Raw genomic sequence first — 14,461 nt, 5'->3', positions numbered from 1 at the left:
CAATTTCAATAATGCTAGAGGGAAAATTCATGTATGGCCTAAAAATATCTGAATTTGTTGACTTCGTTTCGTACTTTACACGACACCGAAAATTTAAGGAATCTGTGACTTTGTTACGTACGTGACACGACAGTGAGGCCCAGCCAGATGCGAGAATAAAAAATGTGGCTTCGTTTTGGAGTCATATATTGCAACTTTTATACGCTACTTTGTGTTATTCGCTATTCTTTTCCGTGGTCGGTTTTGGTGTCCAACAAATAACACTATTATAATTATATAATAGATATAATATTATATAAAAAATATAATTATAATTTACTTTATAAAATACAAACATTTTTAATAAGGTTTAAAATTATTTTTTATATTTAGATTTTTTTTAATATTTAAATAAATAAATTAATGAATATCTAAAAGTTTACTTCTATAGAGATGATTAGAGTTTTTTTAAATAACTATAATGAGTTAGTTTATATTTATGGATAATAATTAATGGTAATTGTCTTTATTATGTATGAACAAAAATTATGTCATGGCAATGACAGTCATGACAATATCATTATTATTATTATTATTATTTTACACATTATTACTATTTGGCTCTGTTATAATAAGTGTAATAATAACATCACAACATCTTTTTCTGCAGTTTTTTTTTTTTTTTTTGTTTTTTTTTTTTTTTATTCACATTATTACTATTTGGCTCTTGTTATAATAAGTTTAATAATAACATTACAACATCCTTTTTGTATTTCAGAACATCTTTTCGGGAGAGCACTTTGGTTGAATAAATTTGATATTTTGTACTTAATTTTATAATATTGAATAGAATAAAATAAATTTAAGCATATAAAAGAAATAAATATCAATTAAATTTAAACATTTTAATCACAATCTAAAAAAAATCTTTAATTTAAAATATATATTTTTAAATATTGTCTAAATTAGATTTATTTTAAAATATTTTTTAAAAATAATAATTTTATCAATTTCTATAAAAATCTCAACAATTGAAACTATTAAGAAGGTACAATGCTCCTCTAAATTATTGAGACAAGTTTGATATAGCATAATATTAGCTTTGGTGATTATCTAAAGTTTTGAAGAATGTCTAAACATGACTTTGAGATTATGGTGGGGCCTTATTTGTACATTATTGACAACTGTAAAACTAAATCTATGAAATTTTCTCTAATTCCTCTGTACATCATTGACCACTATAAATTAAAACAAAGCATGACATTGCGACAACTTTTATTATGTGCAAGGACTTTGTATTTCCATGAAATCAAATGTAACTTTGGGTGTCATCTTCAATATGTTGACGAACAATTTTCTGTGGCGCCCACTATATCTATGCATATGTATCTACTACTGACTAGGTCCTCATGAGTAACTTCATGATTCCCTTACTTAGGGATATTCCTAGTGTGTTTTTTGACACCTTGATCGTGAGATAAAACGTTTATGTTTTTCCGTCGTGAGTTATATGTAAAAAATCACTCAATGACAACAAGAAGATGTAAACCCTAATTCCAAGTCGATGTAAACACAAGCGATAAATTCAGAAACCCTTGGCTTTAAGGCATTCTTGTGACCACACTTAAATTTTGGTTTAGTACTTGGAGGGTTGTTACATGCACTAGGAGTCGGTCCAACCTGATAAAAATCAGAGTCGAAAAGATAAGCATCTAGGCAAAGAGCGACTTAAATCCCGATGTGGGGATAAGCCACATGAGATGGTTGACTTCAATGAAGTTATTCATTTCCCCACGCAGATATATTATGGCGGCTTGCAGTATACCCACAACATGTTCTACAGTATCTTGTGCAGTACACACACATGGTGTCGTCTTGCTTCAGGGTTTGTAGCCCTAGTGGAGGTGACGACAAGATGTCATCCATTGAGAAACATGAAGCCTATAGTTAACATTGCAACTCGAGAAAAAGTAACACAATTTTTTTTTTTTGTACAACAAATACTATTACCAAATCCTGGATGCTATATGTCACTGCATGAATGCAATGGCACAAGAAGAGCCACATGGTGGCAACGTCACTGCTTTTATTTTTTTGCACATTGCCACCATGTGACTCTTGTTATTATAATTTTAATAATAACCTTACAACATCATTTTTGTACTAGGCTGAAGAGCACCTTGACTAAATAAATATGATATTTTGGTACTCAATTTTATAATATTGAATTAGAATAAAATAAATTTAAACATATAAAAGAAATAAAGATCAAATAAATTCAAACATTTTTATAACATTGTATAAAAAATAAAATACCTTTAATTAAAAAATATATATATTTTTAAATATATCCTAAATTATATTTATTTTAAAAGATTTAAAAATAATAATAATTTCTATCAAAACCTCAACAATTAAAACTATTAAGAAGTTGCAGTGCTCCTCTAAACTATTGAGGTCGGAGTTTTATAACATGTAATATTTGCTTTGGTGATTATCTAAAGCTTTTAAGAATGTCTAACCACAACTTCGAGATTACAATGGGACCTTCTTTGTACATTATTGACAACTATAAAACTAAACCTATGGACTTTTTTCTAATTCCTTTGTACATTATTGACAATTGTAAAAGTAAAACAAAGCATGACATTGAAACAAATTTTATTATGTGCAAGGACTCTATATTTCCATGAATTCAAACATAACTTTGGGTGTCATATTCAATATGTTGACAATCAATTTTCTCTGGCGCCCACTACATCTAGGCATATGTACTAACTACCGACTAGGTCCTCAAGTATAACTTCATGATTCCCTTGCCTAAGGATGTTCCTAGTGTGTTTTTCAACACCTCGACGGTGAGATAAAACATTTAGGGTTTTCCTGTCGTGAGTTATATGTAACAAATCGCTCAATGACGACAAGAAGATGTAAACCCTAATTCTAGGAAGATGTAAACACAAGCGATAATTTCGAAAACCCTTGGCTTTAAGGTATTCATGTGACCATGCTTAAGTTTTGGTTTAGTTCTTGGAGAGTTGTTATATGCATTAGGAGTCGGTCCGACTTGGTAAAAAACAGAGTTAAAAAGACAAGCATTTGGGCAAATATCAACTTATATCCCAATGTAGGGATAATCCATACAAGATGGTTGACTTTGATGAAACTATTCATTTCCCCACGTGGATATATCATGGCGGCTCACAGGATATCCGCAACATGTTCCGTAGTATCTTATGCAGTACACAAAGAAGGTGACATTTTGTTTCGGGCTTTGTAGCCTTGGTGGAGGTGGCAACAAGATGTCATCCATTGAGAAACGTAAAACGTATAGTTAACATTGCAAATCAAGAAAAAATAGCGCAAATTATTTTGTACGACAGAAACTACTGCCAAATCCTAGATGTTATATGTCACTGCGCGAACGCAATGACATAACAATTAAATTATAATAGGTTTTTCCACTTTCAAATAGATGATGAAGTATTATTTTAGTATTTATTTATATCAAATTTTTCTTATCAAGCATGTATTCAACTCTTTTGATAATGGAGAGAAAGCAACTTTTACATAACAAACCCCTTCTTCCCTTCTCTTTCTCATACATATGAGAGTTCTACACCCACCAAGGTTTGAATTTGTATTATTTTGATGATGAGATCTTATCCCAACCATCAAGAAACAACTTGACATACAATATGCCTCAATAATGTGCTAAGATTAATGATTGCAAAACTTTTGTATGAACACCCACTTAAGTAAAAGAAGATAACTCTTTACCTAATGCTAAGAGTTTAAGGCCAGGGTTTTGTTTCTCAAGTCAAGGCGCTCTTTTGGAAGGGGACTTATATGTCCCCACTTGCACCCAACATCTCACATTGTTCCATCATTTCAAATTATAGTGACAACTTCAAGTTAAAGGTACAAAATTTGGTAAAGTCAATTAAGCAAGGTCTGTAAAAGAGACCATCCCCAATGATTATTCCTCCAAGAGATATGTTGAAGGAAATTGTGTCTTTCTGAGCGTTATTGGGACAATTCATAAGGATATGTCCAGCTCCCCACTCCATTTTCATTCCACTGTCAAACCATTGTGATATGTTGATTAAAGGCCAAATGCACATGCATTTAATGTTAAAGGATTTTATGCCTTTCTCTTTGAACTACAAGAAGATAAGGATTTGATCTTTTAAAACAACTCATACTTCATGTTATCACTTAGAGAAAACCCTGGCTACAGGAAAAACTCTAAGGTAACCTCTAACCAATCTTTTGAATCGAAAGCCAACCCTTTCAATTAAAAGGGGGAACCCTTCTATAACTTAGTCAAATTTGACTAGTTATGTACTCAACACATTGACTATGTCTTATTAGATTGAACAAAATTGGTTTGGAAAGGACAAGAAAAACCATTGGGCATGGAGTCTTTTTGACAACAAGTTACTGATTACAGACTATATGAATAGAATACAGAGGCAAGGTAGCAACAAATTTCTTAGACAATTCATCATTCAACTCTGATAGAAGCAAATAGAAATAAATATAAAAAACAAGCAACTAGTGAATTCTGTGAAAGATATTCAAGTCGAAAACATATAAAAATTTTTGGTAATTTTAAATTTGATTTAATAAACATAGTTAGGATTTAATCACTCAATTCCAAACGTAGAAGACTTATGGATCATATTGTGAAATAAAAGAAACAACATGCACTAGAAAATAGAAAGGAAACCCATCACACATGAATCTTTGTAAGTTTGAACAAGTAACACTGATCACATCAATTTATATTAATGTCAAAATTCTACACATTGTACCAAGGTTCTATAAGAATTTTCCAACCCTTTTCCATTTTGCAAAACTTGTCTTTATAAAAAAGACTACAAACTACACCATGTTTCTAGCATATTCTTAATAACAAACTTCTAAAAATAATAGTGTATATGTAAATACATGCACATAAAACATCTTCCCAAGCCTATTTGTATCTAAAACATAACAACATGCTGCAACTCTGGCTGGAAAACAAGGTCAAAATGGTGACTGATCTTCTACCTCATTCATTGGAACTCGTGCTTTGTCATCCTGCCAAAAATATCTTTTGCTGATTAACTAATCATTTTGGGCTTCCTGATCTGATAGCGCTAACAATCTCGTTGTTATCCCTTTGAAGCTGAAACATAACAGTATCGTTGATGGGCTGGTTGTCAGCCTTTTATAGAGCTGATTTCCAAAAATGCGTTGACAATGGAGATGTCAATGCTCCTTCACCTTTACCATTGCAAATCACTGATATACGGGTTTTCATCCTACAAAATAAAAAATTCATTTTGATAATGGGCAATCAAAGTTGTATGATAAAAAATGAACTAGCTAAGTGTGTTAGTTGTCTCCAGTAATATGTAAAAATTTGTCCTCCTTTGTCTCTTACTCCTCTGAACCTCGACAATAATCCTTTTCTTTGAGTCTTTGGTTTTCTTTGGTCTCTTTGAGCTTGTATTCTTCTCTTGGTTGATGATTAGGTCCTTTTGAGGAGTTTTATCTACATCTATGACCTCCTTTACTAGCTCAGTGTTCTATTTCAACTTGATGTTTAGTCTAAGCTTGTTCCATGGCCTCGTGTGGGGTCTTTTTCCACCTTTAAACATCTCTGCCATGGTGGGTTCCTTCTCTACTAGTGTCTGCTTAGCTTCAAGCTCAATCATTTTGCCCTTAGCTTTCTCTATTTGCTTGCTAACTTGTTTTTTTGCAGGTATAGGGACAATGGGAGGAGAAGCAACCTTTGGTTTTTGTAACCTACCACTTCTCTTGGTATAAACTCTGGGTAATTCAGGAACCAAAAGGGGAACTGTTTCTACCTTTTGTTGGCTCCTTGTCTGTATAGATGAGGTTCCTTGAGATAAGGTCCCATGTTCAAGATTTTGTGGTTGCTTAACTTTATTTTTACTACCCTTCTTCTGACCCGTTTTCGGTTTTGCAAGATGAAGTTCAAACCCTCCCTAACACAAAAAGTGTTCCTAGGTCCTTCCATTTTTCTTAATTGGATTTCAATTAATAACTTTATTAGACCCTTATGATATATGAAGTGGGAGGATGCATTTTTTCTTGCTCTAACTCTAGCAGACATATGTTTCAGGATTTCCAACAGAAAATAAGGGGTATTGATTCTCAACTGACCTGCTATGTGAGAAAAAAATCAGAAGTGATAAAGATTGACTCGATTGTAGCATCCTTCGCAGGTAAAATATGACTTGGTGATTCATAGGAGACAGTGCCATTCGTCCTTTAACTAAGACCTCTGCACCCTTGAATACCAATTCATTTATTTAAATTCATCTTTCAAAAAAAAGGGTACATCAACGCCAGCTAAAACATGACTTCTGAACACTCTCTCTCCATTTGTAGGAAAACCTGTGACTTCAATGATCAACTCCTCTATTACTTGAAATGTTATTCCCCCAACAGTCACATGCTGACCATCGAATCCTTCAACAAATGCTTTAGCAAATTCGTCATGGTAACCTGCAAAATAATTAAAAATTTCCTCCTATCCTACTTCCTGAAACCGTTGTTGGATTTCAAGATAAAATTCGAGTAGGTCGGGTGCTTTAGGCTCACTCCTATTCAATTTTCCACTCCTTCCCATGTTTCTCACTACCAAGCAAAACACAGGAAACGAGATCGCAATTCGATTCTTGATCTCCAGGGAACATTTAATAACCCATCCTCATTTAGCATAAGAAAACAACACCTCAATCATGGGTTATATGGGTATTACTAAATGGGGCAATTTATTCTAGTACGTGTCAAGCTCCTCGTCATTATAATGAACTGACAACTGATTTAAAAAAATCTTAACATGCGATCATAATTTTTTAAACCCACATCACCTCTCGGTAGTGGAATTCACCAACGCGTGTTTGATCCATGATTGTTCCTTTGCTGACATGGATTATGTCAGCACAATATAAGACACAAATTTAAATTTCTCCCTTTGGCATTGATACCCTGGATGTCAGTGCAATTTTAAATTTTTAAAACTACAATAACACTGACACTCTCATTGTCAGCGCTTTAAAAAAATTAAAGACTGAAAAATGTGATAACGCTTCACAAGGTTGAGAGAGATGCACCTTGACCAATAGACACTTGATTTTTGTCCAAAGGAAGATGCACCAAACACTATATTGAAATGTGTTAAACCACCTCACTCACTATTGATTCTTTGGGATGATGAATCCCTCATTATATTTGGAAATGCATTGGTGCAGGACATTGATCAAGTGCCACATAAGGGAAGGAAATGTGCATGTGCCCAAATATATGTGAAATTCAATTTAAAGAATGGATTATGTGAGGTAATAAACTCAATCTAGAGGGATGGGTGCATATATAAGCATTAAATTATGACCAACAATCATTGAAATGTAACAAATGTCATGGATATAGTGAACTAGTTAAAGATTGTAATAAAATCTCAATGTACAATGAGAAACAAACAATCTTAGAGGGCCTTGAGGCCTTTAATATGGTCAAGGATAATAAAGAAACTCCTTAATTGAATCACACAAATTTCTATAAACAATCATATACTAAACCCCCCTTTCAATGGATAACGTCAAATGTTTTACTTAAAATATATATATGATACTCTAGAGTTAGCGAACAAGTAAACAAAGAGAATACAAGGGTAATGAATCAATGACTCCTTATACACTTGTCCAAAACCCAACTCAACTAGACAAGAAGTCATTTACCTCTTAGAAGTGTATGTGTGTGAGTAGTTGAATAAATTCCCTCATCAAATAAAAAAGGGACTAAACCAAAAAAGAAGTAACCATCATTCAAAAATTGGGGGTCCTAACTACGTAAAAGTAGGAACACCTTCAAGTATAAGAGGTAAGAGAAGAATAAAAAACTCAAGAACCATGAAGTCAAAAAAGCCACAAAGAAATTCTTCAAAAGAATGGACAAGATTTATCAATCAATCCTCACTCAACAAAGCAATTGAGAACTTAGCTAACTCCTAAACTAATCTAAGGTAAATTTTGAAAATCTTGTCCTAATAGGATAAGGATAGGAAGTAAAAAACAATAAGAGTATTTGAGAAGTTTAAGAAAGTAAAGAAGCTTAGTATTGTATTCTTGTAAGAAACAAAGTCAGTACAATCCTCTCTCCAAGAGTTAAAAGACTTCCTTTGGAGAGGATTCCATTGGTTAAATATCAAAGGTAGAGGAGCCACTAGAGGTATAGTAAGATTTTGGGATCCCAACTCGTTCATTAGATAGTTAGGAACATGGAGATTCTTGGATATATTATGACTTGGTGGGTTAGCTCCCATTCAACTATTTAAAGCATATGTATGGATTGAGTCATTAGATGGAATACACAAACATGTTGAGAGTCCTTAAATACTTTTAGGGAAGTCCTCTCTCAAATGAACAAGGTTACTCAATGAGACTATAACTTAATTTTGAGTGCATTATGAGAAAAGTGAGGAGGAGTTTCCATTTATGATCCATGTAAATAACTAGTGGACAATATCATTATGGAGTGTGAGTTGTTTGACAAGAAACCTAAGGATGGACTATTTACCTCGAGTGACAAGAGATTATACAAATAATTATCATTGAGAGGTTGGACAAGTTCCTCTTGGAAAATTTCTGCTTGATTAAGAACCACCAAGTTTACTACTCTATTAAAACATTTTCTACTTCTAACCATAAGCCCATCAAGTTAGCAATCAAACCTTTTAATATATTTATCGAATCTCATTACATTTCAACCCCATTTCACTTCTATGTTAAGAGGTCCCTCACATCATTGAGCAACCATGGGAGATCAAGGAATTTTGGTCCTCTTCTCATGTTTGGGGACAAAAAATGAAGATCCTAAAAGGAAACCTAGAGATTTGACATTAAACCTCCTTAAAAAGTCTAGTTGAGGATTAAACTGATGTATATCTAAGCTAAGAGGACAGAGGGAGAGATAATAATCACTAGATGAGTCAAGAAAAAGAAACACATTGACATTGCTCAAGGAACAAAGAGATGAGGAGGAAAATTGAAGACTAAATTCTAGGAGCACTTGGCTAAAATATCTACCACTGGAAACACAAAACATTTCCACAAACAAGCCAATACATAGAAATATATTAATCACATTCTAGAAATATCTAACCCAAAAGGGTCTAATGGGAGTAAATTAAATGATATTTTTAGAAGTGACTAAATATTTCTTTAGAGACTCTCTTTAGAACCCTCTTAGGGTGGGGGAAATATTGGGTAAAATATATTATATTTCACACAATATTTTCTCCATCCTCACCCTCATGAGTGGGAATAGATCTGCATGGGATTGGAAGAGACAATTGTAAAGTCTAATCTTGTTAGAGGATGGCATTTCCCTAGCGAAGGAAATTTCTCATTAGGAATCCAAGAAACATTACAATCTCTTGAACTTAATAAAGCACTAGGTGTAAATTATTCCTTAGTACATTTTCATTGAATTTCCTTATGCATAATCAAAATGAATCTAAATAATCTGATGGGGCTCTCTCGAGATAAATGTAAAATTAGAGGAGGAACCAACTCCTCATTCTTAGCATTCACTCCAAGTGGACAAAGAAAACCCTTATGACTTTGATTGCTTCGATCCAATATGTCTATGTAATATTTCATACAAATTTATCATGAAAATCATGGTAGATCTGTTGAAAAATGTTTTCGTAATGATTATTTCAAAAGAGTTGGGGGCTTAAGGGGGATTCATACAAGGGTGACAAATTAGAGACGCCATTATACTAGTGCAAGTGGTCATCTACTCAAGTAAATAAATGGGATAAAAACAAATAATCATTAAACACGACATGACTAATACTTTTAACCTTGTATGATACAAATTCCTCTATTAAGTGGAATTATGCATCAATAACCCTTGTATTTCTCCATCGATTTATGGTACATCAACCAGCTTTCAAAAACTGAGGGGGCTGAGACAAAGATGTCTTTTGTCTCCCTCTCTCTACACCATCACAAGGGAAGCACTAAGTTGAAGAGTAGATAAAATTCAATAAAATGTAAATCTCCCATAAATTTGTGTAGTTAAGGGAGTAAAACATGTCAATCATACACAATTTGCAAGGATACCATACTTAGTGGTGCCTCTATTACTACCATCAAGATATTCAAATCCATTCATTTAGAGTAGTTAGAGTCCTCGAGCAAAAAGGTAAACAAGGAGAAATATAAGTCTTATGGTTAAGACACCTAAGAAGAAAAACCAAAACACATAACAACAAAAATAAACTTCATAATAAACTTTAGTTGATTAGTAATTGAAGAAAGACCAAAACACATAACAATAGAAATAAACTTTAGTTAATATTCTTTCTAGTAATTGATGATACCTATAGTACTTTAAATCATTAATTGATAAATTATTTCTTAGTTATCACAAAATAAAATATCTACTTAATATAAAATATTAAAAAATAATTTATAATTAAAAACCTATATCCATAAAAATAAATATAAAATTTTATTAAAAATAATTTATAAAAAATACTAAAAATTTCAAATTCAAATCCTAAAATATTATTTTCACAAAACACACCATATTAAAATTCCAATTCATTTAATAAAATATAAAATAAGCCATTTGCACCACACATCGCATTTTAAACTTTAACAAATCAATAAAGAGACATTATAGTTATTCAGGACTAAAAAATGACCATAATAAATAGACATTATAGTTATTTATGGCTTAAAAAAAATGTCCATATTTCATTCAATACAATAAAAATAATAAAATTTTAATAAATTTAAAATTAAACATAAAAATTAATAATAATTCATTCAATACAATAAAAATAATAAAATTTTAATAAATTTAAAATTAAATATAAAAATTAATAATAATGTTAATTTTTTTTGATATTTTGATTGTAGGATTGTATTTATTGTTTAGGGTGGACACTTTACCTATCCTCAATAACCAAATAAAACAAACAAAATGATTAAAAAAAATCTAAATAGGGTTACTTAGATGTACGGAAAAAAAGAAGAAAGTCATAAAAATTAAGTAACATTTTTATTATTTATTTAACTTCTCATTTTTATTAGAAGTGTTGATTTGTTAAGGAAGTTATTTTAAAAGGTATTGATTTTTTAATTGAAGTTAATATATATATATATATATATATATATATAAACTAATTTTCATGAGTTTTATAGTGAAATTATGCATTGCAATGAACCTGCCACCTTTGTGATACTAAGAAGGTTGAAGATGAAAAACACTCTATTAAATTGTTCAGCTCTTACTCACCTCCACTCTCATTAAACATTTGCCACACACCCAACCTTCTTTGACTTGTAAATCAAAACTATAGTGAACTTGGAATAAGAAAAAATATTCTCTATTTTTATTATATACAAATATTTAAAATTTAATAATTAAAAATATTACATTTTTATTATATACAAATATTTAAAATTTAATAATTAAAAATATTACATTAAATTTATTTTAAATAATTACTTAATAAAATTTATTAAAAAAAATTGATAATAGAAAATTTTAATTTAATTTAAATAAAATGTGATTAAGATTGAAATTTTGAATTGATGATAAATAGATTCACGATTATTAAAATAAAAATTTACTCATTCAAATTCTAAATATTAACCAAATAAATAAATATTATTTTTTCTATCCGACCAAATTCTAAATATTAATCTAAAAAATAAATAAATATTATTTTTTCTATCTTATTCTTATTTCTATATAGCACAACTTTAAACATCATTTATTTGTCGAAGCGTTTCTAACTGGACAAGTTGAAAAGGTTGCATGTTAAATAGAGAGAGTCAACGACTATATTTGACTGGACTGAACCAAGAGATAGAGAGACAGAGAAAAATCAGAAAATTAATGTAAAAGTTAGTTATATTATATTTGTTACTATATTTGAATTAAAGTAACTAATTATATAGATAAATAAAAATTTATAATATTAATAATATATGAAATATTAAAAATTAATAAAGTCTATTAAAAGTATAACTAATCTAGTTAGTTAATTAATATATTTTTTTATTCTAATTAAAATCACTAGTAAAATAGATTCAAGTCATTGAAAAATATAATTGTTATTAATTAGTTAGTTAATTCATAAATAATTTTGTTTAATTATATTTAAAGGCATTAATATTAATACTATACCATTAATAAAAAATTATTATAATTAACTTAGCTAGTTAAATATGCAACAACTCCCTCCCAATAAAACCACTAGAAATATAGATTCAAGCCATTGATACAGAATATAGTTGCTAGTTAATTCATAATTAACTAATTTAATTATATGTAACGGGTAAATCTTATTTCTATAAACTTTTAAAGAGTCATTTCTTTCTGTCTGATTCTTATTTCTATATATCACAGCTTTAAACTTTTAAATTCAAGAGTCATTTCTTAGGCATTTCAACAAGCAAATTTTAAGGAAATTATTAAAACTAAACTGTTTAATCGTTAAAATTTGTACCCTTAGACACTATTGTTTCACACCGAAAAATAAACTAATCATCCAACTGGAAAACAAAAGCCGGGAAATTAATCAATCTGGCTTTACACAGGTATCTAGTTAGCCACTCTGCAAAGTTATTGGCAACTAAAAAACTTATTTTTATCTTTCGAAAATTTGGAAACTCATTTAGGGATTTGCTATAAGGAATTGATAAATTTCAAACTATATTATTCTAATTTAATCAGAGCTATAAGGTAAGGCCTGTAATGCACTAAATTTTTTGATAAATTTCAAACTATATTACTTTAATTTAATCAGAGCTATAAGGTAAGGCCTGTAATGCACTCAAAAATTTGATAAATTTCAAACTATATTATTTTAATTTAATCAGAGCTATAAGGTAAGGCCTGTAATGCACTCAAAATTGCAGGTGTACCTAGGACGATTAAGGGCAGAAAAGAAATTGCATTTTAATTAACCCTAGTTGACGCGGATAAACCCTAAGCTACTGTTGTCAATGGTATGTTGACAGGCGTTTCATAAAAGAAGAGGGACTGGCATAAAAATTAAAGATGATGATATTCCATTTAAAGAAGTACGCGAACTTACAGCAGCTATTCAAGGTTTCTTCGTTGATTCTGGTTATGCCGCTATGCCTCTCTGCTCCAAATCCTTATTGTCTCCGGTTCCCTCATCTTAAAGTTATGACCTGCATTTTACAGAAATAACTGTATTTAAAGAACACATGTGAAAGATTCAAAGATCCAAAATAATAATACTCCAGTGGAAATAACTGCAATTAAGGAAGAAGATGAGAAGCATCCAAAGAGAAATAACTGTATTTAAAGAACACAGATGTGAAAAATTCAAAGATCCAAAAATAATAATACTCCAGTGGAAATAACTGCATTTAAGGAAAAAGATGCGAAGAATCCAAAGATAATAATAGTCTAAGTGGAAACTCAACTGAACTGTGTGCATTCATGTCCAATAACTGAATTGATTCACAATTAGCAGCAGGCTTATATCCACCAGAAAGGTTTAACTACCATTAAATAATAAAGCGCTCCACTGCGGCACGCCGAGCATCAATTAGCCTGCACTCCGGATTAACTGGAATTCTGCACTCCGGATTAACTGGAATTCTGTTTGAAGAAAAATTTCCAGTATTAAACAGAAATTAAATTCATATAAACACTGCAACTATTTCTTTTGAACTTGAACAGAAACTTTACATTTGAATCCTCACTCAATCGAATGTAAAACCTTACGGGATAACTGTTGACCTGCGTCAAATTTTGCGATTTAGGCATTTATCTGCGCCGCTGGTCGCGGCCGGATTGTCCAATCTTGCAATATCCGAACGAAAAATAATCTACGTGAAGAATATTGTCTCACCGGGCAAGTGTTTCGAGCTTTGAACCTCTTACGATTTGGGAATCGGAGGATAAGTTTGACAGAAACGCCAAATTCATTCGTCCTACTCCGTTTAGGTCCAGTCGCTCGCGCGGTGGTTAGATAATAGTCCAATAGACGACAAGACAAACGTAGAATTGTATGCAAAATAGTATTCCGCACAACTAGCGGTCACGCGTTAGTTAGAGAATTGTCCAAACGCAGAATTGTCCTTATATGAAAGGCGACAAAATGATCTCCCCCAAAAGGAGGTTTTCAGAGCGCGCTGTCTGATTCGGCGGGTCACCGACATCTGGACGAGCGAAAGCGATTGCGAGAGGCTGAACGCGATGGACGAGCGAAAGCGATTGCGAGAGGCTGAACGCGATGGACGAGCGAAAGCGATTGCGAGAGGCTGAACGCGATGGAGAAGGGGGGTGGATTTATTTATATTTGGGATGGTTGTTTAACTATTTTATGTTTTTGGTTTTGTTTTTTTGGAATTTAGTGGGATGTAATGTGTTTTTAATTATAGAAATAAATTTTATATATATA

General features: G+C 31.4%; 1 protein-coding gene across 11 annotated transcripts in view; it reads right to left on the bottom strand.

The window, feature by feature from the left end:
- Window positions 1-14,026, bottom strand: part of LOC149170663 (uncharacterized) — a 157,231-nt gene extending 143,205 nt beyond the window's left edge. For 2 of the 11 annotated variants that reach the window (XM_089423965.1, XM_089423958.1), the window contains exons 1-3: window positions 13,783-14,024; window positions 13,479-13,656; window positions 13,121-13,220 (exon numbers count right to left, since the gene is read on the bottom strand). The gene's annotated coding sequence lies outside the window, so the exon portion shown is untranslated. Of the gene's footprint in view, window positions 1-13,120; window positions 13,221-13,478; window positions 13,657-13,746 lie in introns of all 11 variants that reach the window. The other 9 variants (XM_089423972.1, XM_089423960.1, XM_089423964.1 and 6 more) reach the window with 9 other exon arrangements.
- Between the last annotated feature and the right edge of the window lie 435 nt (window positions 14,027-14,461).

The sequence above is a fragment of the Pinus tabuliformis genome, chromosome 4_2, assembly GCF_031772625.1.
Source record: "Pinus tabuliformis cultivar Carrire ecotype Pingquan chromosome 4_2, CPIR1, whole genome shotgun sequence".
Taxonomy (NCBI): domain Eukaryota; kingdom Viridiplantae; phylum Streptophyta; class Pinopsida; order Pinales; family Pinaceae; genus Pinus; species Pinus tabuliformis.
Note: the sequence above shows the minus strand (reverse complement) of the source record. Positions and strands in the feature narration are given on the sequence as shown.